Source organism: Pelodiscus sinensis, chromosome 8 (assembly GCF_049634645.1).
Source record: "Pelodiscus sinensis isolate JC-2024 chromosome 8, ASM4963464v1, whole genome shotgun sequence".
Classification (NCBI taxonomy): domain Eukaryota; kingdom Metazoa; phylum Chordata; order Testudines; family Trionychidae; genus Pelodiscus; species Pelodiscus sinensis.
In genome coordinates, this window is record NC_134718.1 from 43,878,937 (window position 1) to 43,895,111 (window position 16,175).

A 16,175-nucleotide genomic window follows, 5' to 3' on the forward strand; every position below is an offset into this window, starting at 1 on the left:
CCCCACATCCACCCCTCTTCCAGGTCACAACCATTTCCCAGAACTTGCACCAGAATGTTCTAATCCCAGTCACAACCCAAATCCCCGCATCCCCTAATGGATTTCTGACCCACAACCCCTTCCCCCACCCACTCTGCATTAGGATCCAAATACTTATTCTGTTTTTACTCAGTCAAATTTCCACTGACTGGAATTTGCCTGAATGTGAACTGAGTAAAAATAGACTAAAGGCTCAGGAGTAGAGCTAAAATTTGAGAAGGATGGTTCAGTCTCAGAGTTGGGTGACCTTCCCTTGTCTGCTACAGTCTTAGATAAACCACCTAGGTCTTTATTGGACCTGGGAAGTCGGCTTAAGGTATGTAAATAACATAGCTGGAGTCAACATATTTTAAGCTGAGCTTGGCACCGTCTTCACAGTGGAAGGTCCATGTCAGGAAATGCTCCCGTCAGCTTCCCTTACTCTTTGCAAATCGAGGAGTATCGGCAGTGACCGGGGGCACCCTAAGTGTTCAATTTAGCAGGTCCTTACTAGACCTGCTAAATCCAATGCCAGAATATCAATCTCTGGCACAGCAAGTGGAAATGTGGCCTTAGTCTTGCTTAGCCTCAAAACCCACAAGAATAACAGCACTTCTGTACCTAACAAGGATATTTCTATGATAAATACCTTAAAGGCTGTGAGGTGTTCAATGCTGGGCAAAAGGGGTTCATAAAAGTACTAGCTAGGAATATAAGTGCTAGATAGGGTAAAAGCAAGCAGATTTTAACAAATTCAGAGAATTGGTAGGTAAAGTCCAATGGGGATGAAAAATCTAAAGGATACAGGAGGTCAGGAACACCAGCATTATAGTATTAAAGCAGAAGTGGGAAATAATTTTTGACCGGGAGGGCCATTCCAAGAATTTGGAAAGTGGTTGAGGGCCGCATTCTTCCATGATATTAATGGAGCAGGTGTAGGGTCTGGGGTGGTGGTTGGGTGCAGAAGGGAGCTTGGGGTAAGGGAGGGAGTTTAGGTGAAGGTGGCAGTTGTGCCCTGGCACACTGGACTGGTGTGCAGGGAGTTAGACTGTGACTTAGGGCAGGGAATTGGGGTAGGAGAGAGGGTTCAGGGAATTGGGTTGTGAGCTAGGGCAGGAGGGAACTGTGATATGGGACAGGGGATTGGGATGCCACATCTGGGAGGAAATACGGGTGCAGGAGGGGGACAGAGGATTTGGGTATGTGGAGTAGGGAGGCTGGAGTGGGGGGGCAGAGTGTTGGGGAAGGGAGAAGCTGGGGTGCCAGAGGCAGGCTCCGTCCAGGAAACTTACCAGCCAGAAGCCGGTTCCTAAATGAGCCTCCCTACCTGCCCAGCTCACCACACAGGCTACTGCCATGAGCTCTGTGAATAACTATGAGTCCTTTGTGCTTTGTTATTGAAACAGGAAGCTCCCATTGGCCAGTTTCCAACCAGAAGCCAGCCAGTGGGTTTGTGCTGGGGGCAGGAGCAGCTCCTAAAGTATCTCCCCTCCCTTTGGGCTCAGTTTTTAAAGTGAAACCACCCTGCCACCATGTTTCTGAGCAGCATGCGAGTGGGGCGAGGCACGCGGGGAGCCTGCATGGGGCCCCCTGCAGTGTCTGTGGGCCAGATATGGTGACTTGGTGGACCATATTTTGCCCAGGCCTGTATTAAAGCCATTACTGGAAATTAACCCTGTGAGAAGGAAGAATCAGAATAAATGTAAGAGGCCAGTACATCTTTGTCCACAGCTTTTTAATCAGCTGAAAACCAAAAACTTGGAAACACAGATGAATTGCTAAGGAGGAGTACAAAAGACTAGCACAAGGAGGGACAAAATCAGAAATGTTAGACCCAAAATAAGTTACATCTACCAAAGGGCATAAAAGGCAATAATGGGGTTTTTTAAATACACTAGGAACAAGGAAAAGATAAAGAAAAGTATAGCTCTTCTATTTAGAGGGGACAGTGAATTAATAACAGATGACATCAGGAAGGCTGAGGTATTTAATGCCTATTTTGCTTCTGTTTTCATAAAAAAGATTAATTATGACAAGATAAGCAGCACAATTAATAGTAATATCAAGAGGGAAGGAATGCAAGCCAAAATAGAGAATGAACAGTTAAAGAATATTTAGATAATTAGATGTATTCAAGTCTGCAGGTCCTGATGAAATTGATCCTGAGCTACCTAAGGAACTAGCTGAATCAACGTTGGAACTATTAGCAAGTCTCTTCGTTTTTTGAGGAGTAACGTTAGTTCGAACAAAGGGGTTTGGTTCAAACTAACGTGTCCCAGCACGCACTTTCACTTTCGAAACAGCTGTTGATAGGAGTAACGCGCCAGCGAGATCATGCTAATGAAGTGTGGGATATTTAAATCCCCTCTTCATTGACTATTTCGAATGCCTACATTTGCATCCCTAGTTTGAACTAGGGTGCAAGTGTAGACATACCCTTCAAGAATAATGAAGCATGGGTGAGGTTCCAAGGGACTGGAAAAGGGCATATGCATTGCCTATCTTTAAAAAGGAGAACAAAGAAGACCCAGAAAAATCCAGAGAATTACAGACCAGTTAGCCTAACTTTGATACCTGGAAAGATAATCAAACAAATTCTTAAACAACCAATTACAATTAAACAGTTACAGGCCAGTAAGTCTCACTACAGTAAAGAACAGAATTATCAGACACACAGATTCCCTGATTTGTTGGGGAAAGAGTCTGTCATGGCTCCTTCCCCACTCTGGCATGATAAATGCAGAAGTGGGGGCCAGCAAGTGTACCCCAAAGCCTTATCTACCAGGCTTTGGTATAAAACTTCCCCCAAAATTTTAACAACCTAGATCTTGGGAACAAAACTTCCGCTGCCACCACCCAAATGTTGATAAAGAAATCAGGGGGAAGATCATTTGGGAAATCTCACCCCTAAGATAAAAATCAAGGAACACAATTAACCACTGCCAGGTTAATAAAAAGAAAAGAAAGAACTTTTATTATTACAACAATATTCCTGTTGCAAACATAGGGTATGTCTACACTACCCCGCTAGTGCGAACTAGCGGGGTAATGTATGCATACCGAACATGCAAATGAAGCCCGGGATTTGAATTTCCCGGGCTTTATTTGCATAAGCCGGCCGGCGCCATTTTTAAATGCCAGCTTGTTCGAACCCCGTGCCGCGCGGCTACACGCGGCACGGGCTAGATAGTTCGGACTAGCAAGCCATTCCGAACTATCTGTACACCTCGTTCCGCGGCACGGGGTTCGAACAAGCCGGCATTTAAAAATGGCGCCAGCCGGCTTATGCAAATAAAGCCCGGGAAATTCAAATCCCGGGCTTCATTTGCACATTTGGTATGCATACATTACCCCGCTAGTTCGCACTAGCGGGGTAGTGTAGACATACCCATAATGACTAGATAGGGAAGTAACAAAATATACTCATGGAGAAACTCCATGGTTCTAGAACTTAGTTACAAAGAAAAGCCAAAACATCTTTTAAGCAGTGCCAGATCTCAGATCCCATACCCAATCCTTAAAACAATAAAACCTAACGAAACTACCTAAGCTTTACCCTACTTACAGAAAATGAAGAATGGTGTCTTGGAGAGAGAGAGAGACATGCTTGTCCCTCTCTGTAGCTGCAGAGAACTCTCACAGAGAGACAAAAGGAGAAAGGAAAAAAACCCAAATTCCTTTGTCCCAGGTTGAAAGTCCCACCTACATTCCTACTGGTCACTCCACCTGGCTAGGTGCAGTTAACCCCTTAATCCCCAGGCTGCTGGCTAACCCTCATAATCATGACAGAGTCAACATGGTTTTTGTAAAGGAAAATCATGCCTCATCAGTCTACTACAAGGGAGTCAACAAGTATATGGACAAGGGTGATCCACTATGATATAGTATACTTAGAGTTTCAGAAAATCTTTAATAAAGTCATTCACCAAATGCTATCAAGCAGAATAAGCTGTCATGAGAAAAGAAGGAAGGTACAGAAAAGGGTAAGAAAAATGAATATGGACATGACGGGGTGTACCAATCTTGCACTGGGGATTAACACTGACCACTAGGCCTTGCCATCCTGAGGGAAGGGGGCAATTACTGACTCTGTGTGCTGGGCCTTACTATCCAGATATTGGAAAAAGGGTGTAGTGAGAGGAGCTGGGCCCCAGAGACTGAGACATTCACAGAGTGGAGCATGCTTTGAGAGGCCTGAAAGGCCTACAGCCCTGCCTCAGAAGGCGCCAGGAACATCCACCCTGTGACAATGGGTCTGGAACCCTGTTCTGTGCCACTGCATGCTGAGTCCTAGAGAGAGAGAGGGGTTGGTGGTGAGAGCAAACAGAAGTGGGTGTCAGAGCTGGATGGAGCTAATCCTCTGAGCAGCCAAGAGGAGGCATCCTAACAGTAAAATAACCCTGTGTCAAAAACATTTCTATGAAATCTAAATTATGAAGCTGTTAGCACCTTATCTTAATATAACCTTTATAGCCCGGTGATGTAGTTACTACAAAGGCTATCAGGGAGTCCTCTGAGGTACTGAATCCTTTGGTAATATCATGAATATCAGTACTTCTGCCTCTGGCTGGTCACACATTTTACCTACATGATCCACATTCATAAAGTACACCACCTCATCCTCCCTCATCTGCCTTATCCATGGAATGGATGTACCCTCAGAAACAATGCCCTGCAAACTGGCTTTTAAAAAGCATATGAAAGCAAGAAAATAATATTATTTAAATCCACGTTAACGTAAGTATTTTGGTTTCTGCCAGAAATGTTTCTTTGCTTCTTAGCTTAAAATGAGTGTCTTGTGGCATTCAGTTTAAGCCTTGTGCCTAAAGCAGCAAGGAGCTCAAATAAAATGGTATAAACCTAGTGAACAAATCTATTGGTGTGTATCATCTGGATTTAAGGGATTCTTCAGCTTTGCTGAAGTTTTTGATGCATTTCAATAGATCTTAGTGGGGGCAAAAAAAAGATTATAGGCCTACATAGTCTGGGACATATTTGCTACATATGAAGGAAGTATTTTGGAGGCTTTTTTTAAAAAATCAGATATTTCTGATTTTTGGCCACAAATAAAATAGAATAATTGTGTTAAAATACTTTCACTAATGGTGTTGCAACATTATGTAATGTTGATTTAGCTAATGTTTTTGTGGCAAGGGTGCCTATGACTTTTTAGAAATGGAACTGCTAGGAGGGTCCTGTTATTCCAACAGTGTTACTTTAGTAGTGGTTTCTCATAAAAGGAACAATATATTTTATAATGTATTCGGTATGAGAGAGAATATATGAAGTATACAAATACTCTTCAATCTATCTTCAACACATTTATGGTTGGATGAACTGAATCACTTGTTGGATCTCAAAGTATATTCCTTGATAAAGCCTGATAAAAAGGAAGCTCTGTTTGATTCTCTGTGTAGATGATAAAAGCATGTGTTATACAGCATTAGTGCATGAGATGGTCTTACCTGAAAACTCAGGTTCAAATCCTGGTTAAATTATTAATATAGACTGTGCAGTGTCTTTCTAATTGCTATATTTTCTTTCTGCTTTGGAGAGGTGTAGGAATGCAATGGTATTAGATTTTTGGATTGATACACTAAGGAGGAAAAACTGCTTTAATTAAGTTTTCAGTCAAGATGCAGGGGTTCTTTATTCTACTCAAATCTTAGCAATATAAAATGTATTGGGAAGTAGCATTGTACCTTAGACCTACTCATTTCTTTATGTCTTTTCAGTCTAAAACGTTAGTTATAAATCAGGAAGATGTAACGTGTATCCAGATGCTCAAGTCCAATTACATTAGTTTCTGCTTGCTTTCTCCCAGTGAAGTTAAAGGGAGGACAAATGTTTTATCTGCTGTTATTTCTCATTTTGTCAAGGACAAATGTGCTTTAGGGTAGCTTTGAGGCAATCTGCTCACTAAGCATTTAGTTGACCAAACAGTTTGCACATTTTCTAATTTAAACGTATCCTAGGTACATTTGGCAGCAACATACTGAAGAAAACATTTTGACATTATTGAAAAACTCAGGTTTGCCTTTAGTAAACTTTATTTTGCCGTAGATGAGGTTTAAAACTAGAGATGAGCCAATCTATTCCGATCAAATATCCTTGGCTTACAGGATTCCTTTCTTCCTCAAAGCTTCCCTGACACTTAAATTATCAGTAAGCAAAGGAAGAAACTCCTTTCCTGATTAACTACGCAATCAGCTGAATAAGTTGCAATGGGCAATGTTGGTGTCTCTGATGGTATCACTCAGAACTCAGACTGTTTTTTATGGCACCCATCACAAATCACTTGTAAGCCAGGATAAGCTGTTAGGGTGAAGCCGAGGAAGAAAGTATTTGGGAGCCACAGTTTCAATATGGACAAAATATTTTCTTAATATCACACCAGACCTTTCAGAGAGTGGTTAGTTGGAAACAGACATCATTCCCTCAAAGCCTTCTGGAACCTATCCAGTTCCACCAGTATGCTAAGTAGATTATTAAACAGATCCTTCACCCTAACTACATGAGAGTGTCAGAGCATTAGACTGGAGGTGGTCACTGCATAACAGTGTTATAATCTCCATATTCTCCAAAGCTATTCTAAACACTAGATCCAGAGTAGTGTCAGTAATGGGATCAGGATTTTACTCTTTATGTAGAGCCAGAAATCCTATGGTTGCTATTGTAGCTTTGGCCTCATGAGTCAGTCCAGAAGGAGCATTGTCATGCACCTTAAAGTCACTGACTGCTATCACTGCCACCACAGTGAGGAATATGAGAAACTGAGCTATAGGCTCTGTGGTGTGTAGAGGAAGAATTTATGCAGAAATGTATTAACTTCAATGTAATGTAATTCCAAATTTTATTCATCCACTAGACACTGTTTCTACAATCACAGGTGCAACAGCAGTTATTTTTTAATTCATTTGAAAGAAAGACTATGCAATCCCAAAACGGAAACAGATAGCTTTTGTTTTCAAAGAAAGTACTATATGAAATCTTGGTTGTCCATTGACACATAACCTAATGTATTCTCAGTTTAATCCTACATTTTTTATTATATTATAAACAGATGAAAAATACAATGGACTAAAACAGGACTACTCAACACGTGGTCTATGGGCCACGTGTGACCCATGGCCTGTTTATTTGCGGCCCGTGGTTTAGTTTGGGTTTATGCGGGGCTCAACACATGGCCAGTGGGAAGGAGCCAAAACAAAAAAGTAGTCAATATAATGGTCTCTTCTGTTGATATGCATTTTAGTAGTTAAATTCCTGGACTGTCATTGCTCATTAAAATAAGTTATATGAGTGGAAATTGGGAAAATATAGCATTTTATTAATATCAGCAGAACTGACTTAAATGGGGCCTGCGTGTTGTGTAGTCTTGCCTTAATGTTTGAATTCGTGCCCGTCAGTGTGAAAGAAGGTGTTTGCATATATTTACATATATATTTGCATATATATGCAGCCACAATTAAGTTGAGGACCTCGTCATGTGCTGTGAGTATCATTGTGGCCCCTGGAGCTTCCAAAGTTGAGTAGCCCTGGACTAAAGTCTTAAATGCCTCTGCAAGTAAGTGTAATATTATTATAAATATTTCTCAAGTTATGTTGTCAACTTGCAAAGGTAAAATAGTAAAGATAGTAGTAGCACAGGTGACTTGCTAAGAGTAACATTATCTATTGACTTAATGAATTATTTCTTTAGTAATTAAATCTATTATTATATAAAAAAATCATATTCAGAAACATTGTCTGCATTTAATACATCTGGTTTGAATAGAATCCTGAGATGCTAATAGTTCAGCTGTCTGTTAATGGTAATTGGTGAGAGTTGTGTACAAATACACCACACTGGTACAAAGCTACAGATGAGGTTCAAGCGAAAGCCAACATGTGCTCAATTAGTATAAAATACCTAGGGCTTTTTAATGAAGATATCACCATTTCTGACTAAAATGCATGTCATGGCAATTGTTCTTGATCATGTACAACAGGTGGTTTGTCTACTTCTCCACAAAATTATCCTAAAATAATGTAAGAGGGGGCATTTCTGAATAACCATATACTTCTAAATATATACTACTAGTTTGGCAATTATCAGATGCAGAATTGCCTTGGTAGAGTTTCATTAAGTATCTCAAAGCTGGCTGCTGCTGGTGGAGCAAGTAGAGCTAAAGGAGAAGGCTTATTGGCATGTGAATAATGTATTATATGTCTCTATATATCTATATCTATATCTATATCTATACATATAAATATAAATATATACAGAGAGAAAGATTTTTTTAAAGTGTATGCATCCGCAGAGTCCATCAGATCTCCATGGGATTCAAAAGTTGTTTACATTTGATTCTTTTTATGATTTGCCACTCATAGTCACATTTAGTAATTTTTCTATATAAGACTCATGCACTTGATAAAATTTGGGATTCTGTGTTATACGGCTATATTTTTAGAATGCCTACTGGTTCATAAAACTGAACTGTTAATGGCTTTACTAAGTCAAATTAAATTTTAATGGCCTTAGTTTAATTTTTCCTCTAGCCTGTTCACATCCTTTTAAATAGCATTAAATGTGATTCAATTGTCTTCTAATATATCAGCTGACCTGAAGAGCCTTTTCAGTTAGCATTTTCAAATGCAGCAAATCTGATACATTTTAAATAAATATATTTTTGATTGATTAAATGCTGATATTTACAACTCATTTAGTTCATTTATTGAGAAGCAATGTCAAAAGAACAACAGGATGCACAGAGACAGGACAGAAATTATCATGGTTTCTCTGCCACTTTATAAGTGAATAGATTTAAGAAGAAGAATTTCCATCTGTTCTATTTAAAAATCAAAAGAAACAGATACATTGTTAGGTAATATCAAAGAAAATGATTTGCTATGCAATTATATACATCAAACCCATTTTAAGATGCATTAAGTGGGGAAAAGTAGCAAGTTAACAATGCAGAGCTCTTATGAGTTTATTTTCACACCTTGAATTGGTCTGATCTCAAAACAGTGTAAGAATATCCCCTGTGGTCTTTAAATCCATTTATTCTATGTTAATGTAATTTGAAGAAATATAATCTTTTCATGGCCAATTTAAGTGCTTATAAAATTATATGCTTATTACTTATATGAAGTAATAGAATTCTGATTCTAGTTTTAGAATTGCTGCACAACTGGAGTACATGCAAAAGCATTTTTTGATGTGTTCATAATGAAGTTGTTTGATTATTTTAAATGTTGATGACCATTTCTAAAATAATTTCTCCACAAATCGTTGACCCCTTTTAAAATAAAACCTCCATTGTACCTGGGGATGAATGTGCGAAAATACTCTTAGCTGAATACACAGCATGATATTCAACCAAAGCCATCAGTATGTTTATCACATAGGTATACTGGAAAGATGCAACAAGAATAGTTTGCTACACAAAAGATGGGAATCATTTCCTATTGCTTTGGTCAACTAAGTATTTCAAAATTGGTATTGTCTTTATTAGTTAGTGTTGTTTTCATGATTGACTCAATTTTTCCACTCTAGGGGTACGTCTACACTAGCTCATTAGTTTGAGCTAGGTAGGGTAATTAGGGCAAGTGGAGTTGCAAATGAAGCCCGGGATTTAAATATCCCAGACTACATTTGCATATTCCCGGGCACCGCCATTTTTAAATCCCCCTTTGTCCGAATTCCGTGCCCGCGGCTACAGAGTAGGTAGTTCGAATTAAAGATCCTAATTCAAACTACCATTTGCAATTCTGCTTGCTCTAATTACCCTACCTAGACGTACCCTAGATTCTTTAGAGGAGTATCTGATTGTAGGTATGTTTACTTTACCTGTTTGACCTGCTTGTGAAACAGGTGCCTATGTACCATGATGATAAGCTCTCAAGAAATACCTACATAGAAAGACATGCCACCATTTTGAATGGCATCTTCCCAAATTTGAAACTTTCAGTTGTTTATGCTTTAACACTCTTTTAAAAAAATCTGTGACGGGATGTGGTCACAGAAGACCCCTTGGGCTTTTCCCCGGTGTGCTGATTATGCCACTTGAAGACACCTTCCTGCTTTCTGGGGCTCCTCACCACCCTGTCCTGCTGGGCTAGAATCTCTGGTCTTTCCAAGACAAGGCACAGAGTTGGTGTTACTGCCTTCCTGAGGTGCAATGTAGACTACAGCTCTTGGGAAGATGTAATTCTAGGACACAGCACCAAGGAAACCAACCATCAAAAGGGATCGAAATAATTCAGGCTTTTTGTGAGTAAAAGTTTTACACAAAGAAAGCTCATGAGGATGTTTGCCCTCTTTATCAATGAAAGAGAAATGCACATTGATTCCCCTCCCCCCCACACACCAGTTATTTACAATAAACAAAAGTGTTTTTATTAAGTATAGACAGTAGGATTTAAGTGGTAGCAAGTGAAAACAGACAGATCAAAGTTAGTTACTAAGTATAAAATGAAAAGAAAACACATAGTTAGGTCTAATTCACTAATGACTGTATTGCAAGAAGATCCTTACCCTAAAGAGCTGTTCTTACTTCAGGCAAGACTTCAAATCAAAGATCTTTTACTCTGACTTGGGTGTCTGGTATTCTTTGTTTCCAAGCCAGCCAAAGACAGAGACCTGATAACTTTCCCTTACTTAGTTTTCTCCCCAGGATGGGAATTTTTTCTTCTATATTTCCCCTTCCATGGAAAATTATTTGTGTCAAAAATGAAATATCAGTACCAGGTAGTATGGTCATATGTCTTACCAGTTCAATCACCTTTAAACAGCCTTGTTGAGTTGATCACCCAGTCATTAAGGTTTCCAGAGCACCATTAATGGCTCTCATTAGCACATTTAAAATGATACACAATCTCATACTACATATTTCTGCATTTACATAAAATGATACATGCACCAAAATAGGATATATAGATCTAGCAGGTTATGCTATTAAAATTGATAGATTACATTAGATATTTTGTCCAAAGCATATTTTGAGTTATGCATATATATCTATTTATAAACTAATTTTTTCATAAAGAATGGGGGAACACCGCAGTGTAGTTAGGATATTTTTAGCATTTAGAAAAATATATTTTTTCACTCTTCTGTTGCTCAAAATGTTACAGGGGATTTTGTTTATTTTAAAGCAAAGATAAGTTTTAGAAATGTTAACCCAAACGTGAATGATTAAGACAGATAAACCAGGGATTATAATGAAAACTCATTTAAAGAGAGATTGGCTCTTCCCCACTTGTGACCCAGTTAACTCACTTTCTTGGTGGTGAGAAGCAGTAAAGTTGCATGATTTGTGGGCCATGTGATTTAGTTGGGTCTCATAGGAATGTTTAAACTGTAGCTGGGAGCAAGGTTCTTGGCCTTATTAGGCTTCAGCTGGCATGTTACAAATGATAGTGTGTACATAGTGAGTCCAACAGAAACTTGGCTTGTCGAGTTCGGGCCTTGAACCCAAACCCAAACTGTCACCCACACCATGTCCACGCTGCTATTTTTAGCATGCTAGCTCCAGCCTGCTGATTTAAGATTGTCTGCTCATGCTGGGAGGCTTGCACCCAGCTTCAGTGTAGACATATCGTTAGGGAAAGACAAGAGGGCTTAGGACAGGAGTAGGGAATCTAAGGCCCGGGGGCCAGATGCAGCCCCTGGGTTGCCTGGATCTGGCCCCTGAGGCTTAGGGCCTTCCCCAGTATTAGGGAGCCAATGCTGGCACTCCAACCCCCCCTGCCACCTCCCTGCAGCCCCTGGCTCAAAAAAATGAGGTTTTCAGGCTCTTGCGCAAAAGGGGGTTTTTTTCTGACAAATGGCCCTGTCTACACGGGGCTTTTTATTGCAAAAACCTCTTCTGCAAAAAGGATTGGAAGAAGATATGCAAATGAGAGCATGAGATATGCGAATGAGAACCCCATTTGCATTTCCTCTTCAGCAAAAAACACACAGTGTAGATTTATCAGTGGCCACTGACTCAAAAAAGGTTTCCCACTCCTGGCTTAGGGAAAGGCAAAGGGTCTTTCTCTTCAGGGGGCAAAGTCCCATGCAAGTGAGTTGTTGGTAGGTAAAAGAGCAGTAAGACAAACCAGACCCTCAGGACATAGGGACTCAGTCCTGTTTTGAGACTGGGATTTAGTCAGTGAGGATTTTTTTTGTTTGTCTTTTAAGTGACTTGGTTGGAGAGCCATGTAACTGGAGTTGCCAAACCAGATTCTGGTGGTGCTGGCCTTTTTTCAGAGAAACTCTGGAAAGGGGAAAATGAGGCAGGGCACCCTTAATACTATCACTAATAGTATGTGAAACCTGGGACTTATTTAGTAAGTTAATGCATTCATTACTATAGTCTTATAATCTTATCTTTGTACAGTTGGATCTGAAAGATTCAGCAGTTCCACTATGCTAGATTAATTCAGGGCTATTTGTTTCAGACCAGTGAACTTGCACAGATACTAAACAGAACTATATATTATTAAGCTGTTTTCTTAAAGTATTCTGGGCATGAAACATCAAGTTTAGTGATGGCCCAGACCAAAGATAGTAAAGTGAAATTGTGGAACCTCTCCATTCTACAGCAGTGGAGAGTCCTCACTAGTGTTTAGCCTGTTCTAGAAAAGACTTTCTTGAAGAGTGAAATTCACCCTAGTGTTGAGGGAAAAGCAAAAGATCTGTGCACTGTGTACTTTCCACATCATGCCTATTGCATGGTGTGTAGGGCTTGTGCTGGCTGTCTGGACAAGGATGAATATCATTCAAACATTTTTTTTCTTTTGTTAGTGAAAGCTAGTTGCCTTAGGCACTAGCAGAACACACAGTATGTTGCGCCATCATTCTGCGGATTTTGCCACCACAGTGCATGCCAATAGCACTAAAATTGAACTATCTTGATGATTTTATGAATTGGAAGATCTATTTCCTACATAATGATGATTCACTGCTCTTGAAATGTTTTGGTAATGTGTGAGCATGTGACTACATGACAGGAATCACAACACTATAAAAACCTTCGTAATTAAAAGGAAATTGTATAAATAATCGGTGTCTGCTGTTAACATGAAAGGTTGTGTACACAATATAAAGTGTATTTTCAAAATCTATAGAAAGAATGTCAAATAATTCTTTGCACAGACACCTCCAACAAGATCAATGATAACCACATTTGAACTGTTTTGTAGCAGTTACAACATATGGTTTGCTGGTAATTGGAAGGGTATAAAGTGATGTGTGTTAGTCTACAATTTTGTGAATCCTTTCCTTTGCATGCTGCTGGCAGCTGGTGAACTGTTTTAAAATAAAAACATGGCATAATCAATTACCTTGGCATCCCTAAATGAATAGTGATAAAAGTCAAGCATATCATGAAAATGAAACAACTAAAAGATTGCTTATTTGTTTAGTTTTCATGATGTACTTGATTTTATCACATTTTATTTGTTGAAAGAAAGTTGAAAATCATCAAGATTTTGGTTAATTGTACCTAGAATTTTCCTGATCTTGGCCCTTTTTTCTGTGATTGTCATGAATAGCGAAAAGAGCAGCTATAGAAACCATTCTGTAGAAGGGGCATGATGAGGGCAATAATTAGAATTATTTATTGAAAGAACAAAGCATCAGAAATATTTTTCAGTTCCATTGCCTCTCTGCTTCCCAGTTCTATGACATAAAATTGTTCATAATGAGTTAAAAGAACAAATCAATCATCATAAATGATGTAATTAAGTTTTCATGTGCAACAAGAAAACCAGGGAATAAAATAGGGAGTGAACGAATAAGTGAGGCTGATTGAAAAACTTTCTATTAAAACTGATTCACTTCACTTCTGAAATACTTTCCCCATTTCTTGTTGAAACTGTTTATTCACATAAAATTGATTTTTTACTAAATGCACTCTTTTTGTTGTGTTGATTTTCTGTGGAAAACTTCATATTTTCATTGAAAAACTGAACTGAATTATTTAGATTCTGAAATGCCACTAAGATGCCTCAAGAGAATTGTAGATTCCTGAGGCTTCCATTCTATATTCTGGGTGGGGCTACCATACTCATTTCTAATTATGTACATCTTTCATACAGCTGCTATGAGACCTAACCTCACGAAAAGAGGAGACCATGGGACATGATAGGATATGCAGTTTAATGGGAGAATGCATCTATGCAGAAGAATGGGAGTCAGGGAAACTTGTCTGCCCCCCTCGCGGCCCCGGACCCCTTAAAGGGGCACGGGCTGGCTACGGTGCCCGTGCCAGGTGCAAGCCTGCCAGCACCCAGCTAGCAGACCCTGCACCTGGCACTGCTCGAGTCAGCCACCCAATGCCCCCCAGCCCTCCCCCTCTTCCCGGGACCAGGATGGCGGCTCCCGGGAGCTTGCCCGGGACCGCAAGAGGCGGGCACCTGCCTGGTCTAGTGCGGACATCGTGGACCTCGTCCATGACCTCCGCACTAGGCACAGGAAAGTGGCCGTCTAGGGCAGGAGTGCTGCCAGCCTGGCCACCCAGGAGCAGGTATGCATGAAAATCAAGGTGGTCCACTGAGACTCCCGACCCTGAGCCCTGAGCTTAGAATGGCCGTACTGGGTCAGACCAAAGGTCCATCTAGCCCAGTAGCCTGTCTGCCGACAGCGGCCAACCCTAGGGACCCTGGAGGGGATGGACCAAAGACAGTGACCAAGCCATTTGTCTCGTGCCATCCCTCTCCAGCCTTCCACAAACTTTGGGTAGGGACACCACTCCTACCCTCTGGCTAATAGCACTCCATGGACCCAACCTCCATCACTTTATCTCACTTCTCTTTAAACTCTGTTCTAGTTGTAGCCTTCACAGCCTCCTGCAGCAAGGAGTTCCACAGGTTGACTCTTTGCTTTGTGAAGAACAACTTTCTGTTACTAGTTTGAAGCCTGCTACCCATTCCTTTCCTTTGGTGTCCTCTAGTCCTTCTATTATGGGAACTAATGAAGAACTTTTCTTTATGCACCCTCTCCACCCCACTCATGCTTTTATAGACCTCTATCCTATCCCCCCTCAGTCTCCTCTTTTCTAAACTGAAAAGTCCCAGTCTCTTTAGCCTCTCTTCATATGAGACCTGTTTCAAACCTCTGATCATTTTAGTTGCCGTCCCCTCTCCCACCCTCTCTCTTCCCCTCTCCCACCTCTTTTTCCTAGTGTCCCCGAGTTTTGTTCAATAAAGAGAGATTCTATTTTTGACCACACATTTTCTTTATTTTGTACATCAGGAAGGGGGGCTAGGGAAGGGTAAGTGGAAGGAGGTGAGGGAGGAATAGGGTACGAGCCCCCGATGGGGAGGACTGGGCTGGCTCTGCGGGCTTCTGGGGGTGGAAGCTCTCCTGCAGTCCCCCAATTGGCCCCTCTCCCCAGATGGCAGCCTGCGGCAAGTGCAGCTGGTCTGATGGCCGAGTGCTGTGATGTGCCCAGTGTGGGCACTCAGGGCACTCTAAGCCAGGACTGCTTTGCAAGCGGGGCACCCCTGAGAACTGTCTGTCCGGGTTGGGGGTTGGGTCCCTTTAAGCACAGCCCTCGGCTAGCCTGAGGTAGCAGCTCCACACTCTTAAGTCCTCATCTGATGCCCTGCTGGCACTGCTTCCGGCCATCCTTAACCCCGGTTCAGGGTCCACTTAATGTGGACATGCTAGTTCGAATTAGCAAAACGCTAATTCGAACTAGTTTTTTAGTCTGGATCCGTTAGTTTGAATTAGCTTAGTTCGAATTAACTAATTCGAATAAATTAGTTCGAATTAGCGCTGTAGTGTAGACATACCCAGAGTGACCTGGACATATTAGAGGATTGTGCCAAAAGAAATCTGATGAGGTTCAACAAGGATAAGTGTAGAGTCCTGCAGTTGGGATGGAAGAATCCCAAGCATTGTTACAGGATGGGGACCAAATGGCTAACTAGCAGTTCTGCAGAAAAGGTCCTGGGGATTATAGTGGATGAGAAGCTAGATATGAGTCAACAGCATGCCCTTGTAGCCAAAAGGGCTAATGGCATATTAGGTTGCATTAGGAGGAGCATTGCCAGCAGATCCAGAGAAGTGATTATTCCCCTTTATTCGGCTCTGGTGAGGCCACATCTGGAATATTCTGTCCAGTTCTGGGCCCCCCATTATAGAAAGGATGTGGACACATTGGAGAGGGTCCAGCGGAGGG

The 16,175-nt window shown here is 40.9% G+C and overlaps 1 protein-coding gene across 6 annotated transcripts in view; it reads left to right on the forward strand.

The window, feature by feature from the left end:
• The window catches only part of DNTT (DNA nucleotidylexotransferase), a 191,483-nt gene that overhangs the window by 85,153 nt on the left and 90,155 nt on the right, over positions 1-16,175 (forward strand). The gene's annotated exons all lie outside the window — the stretch shown is intronic.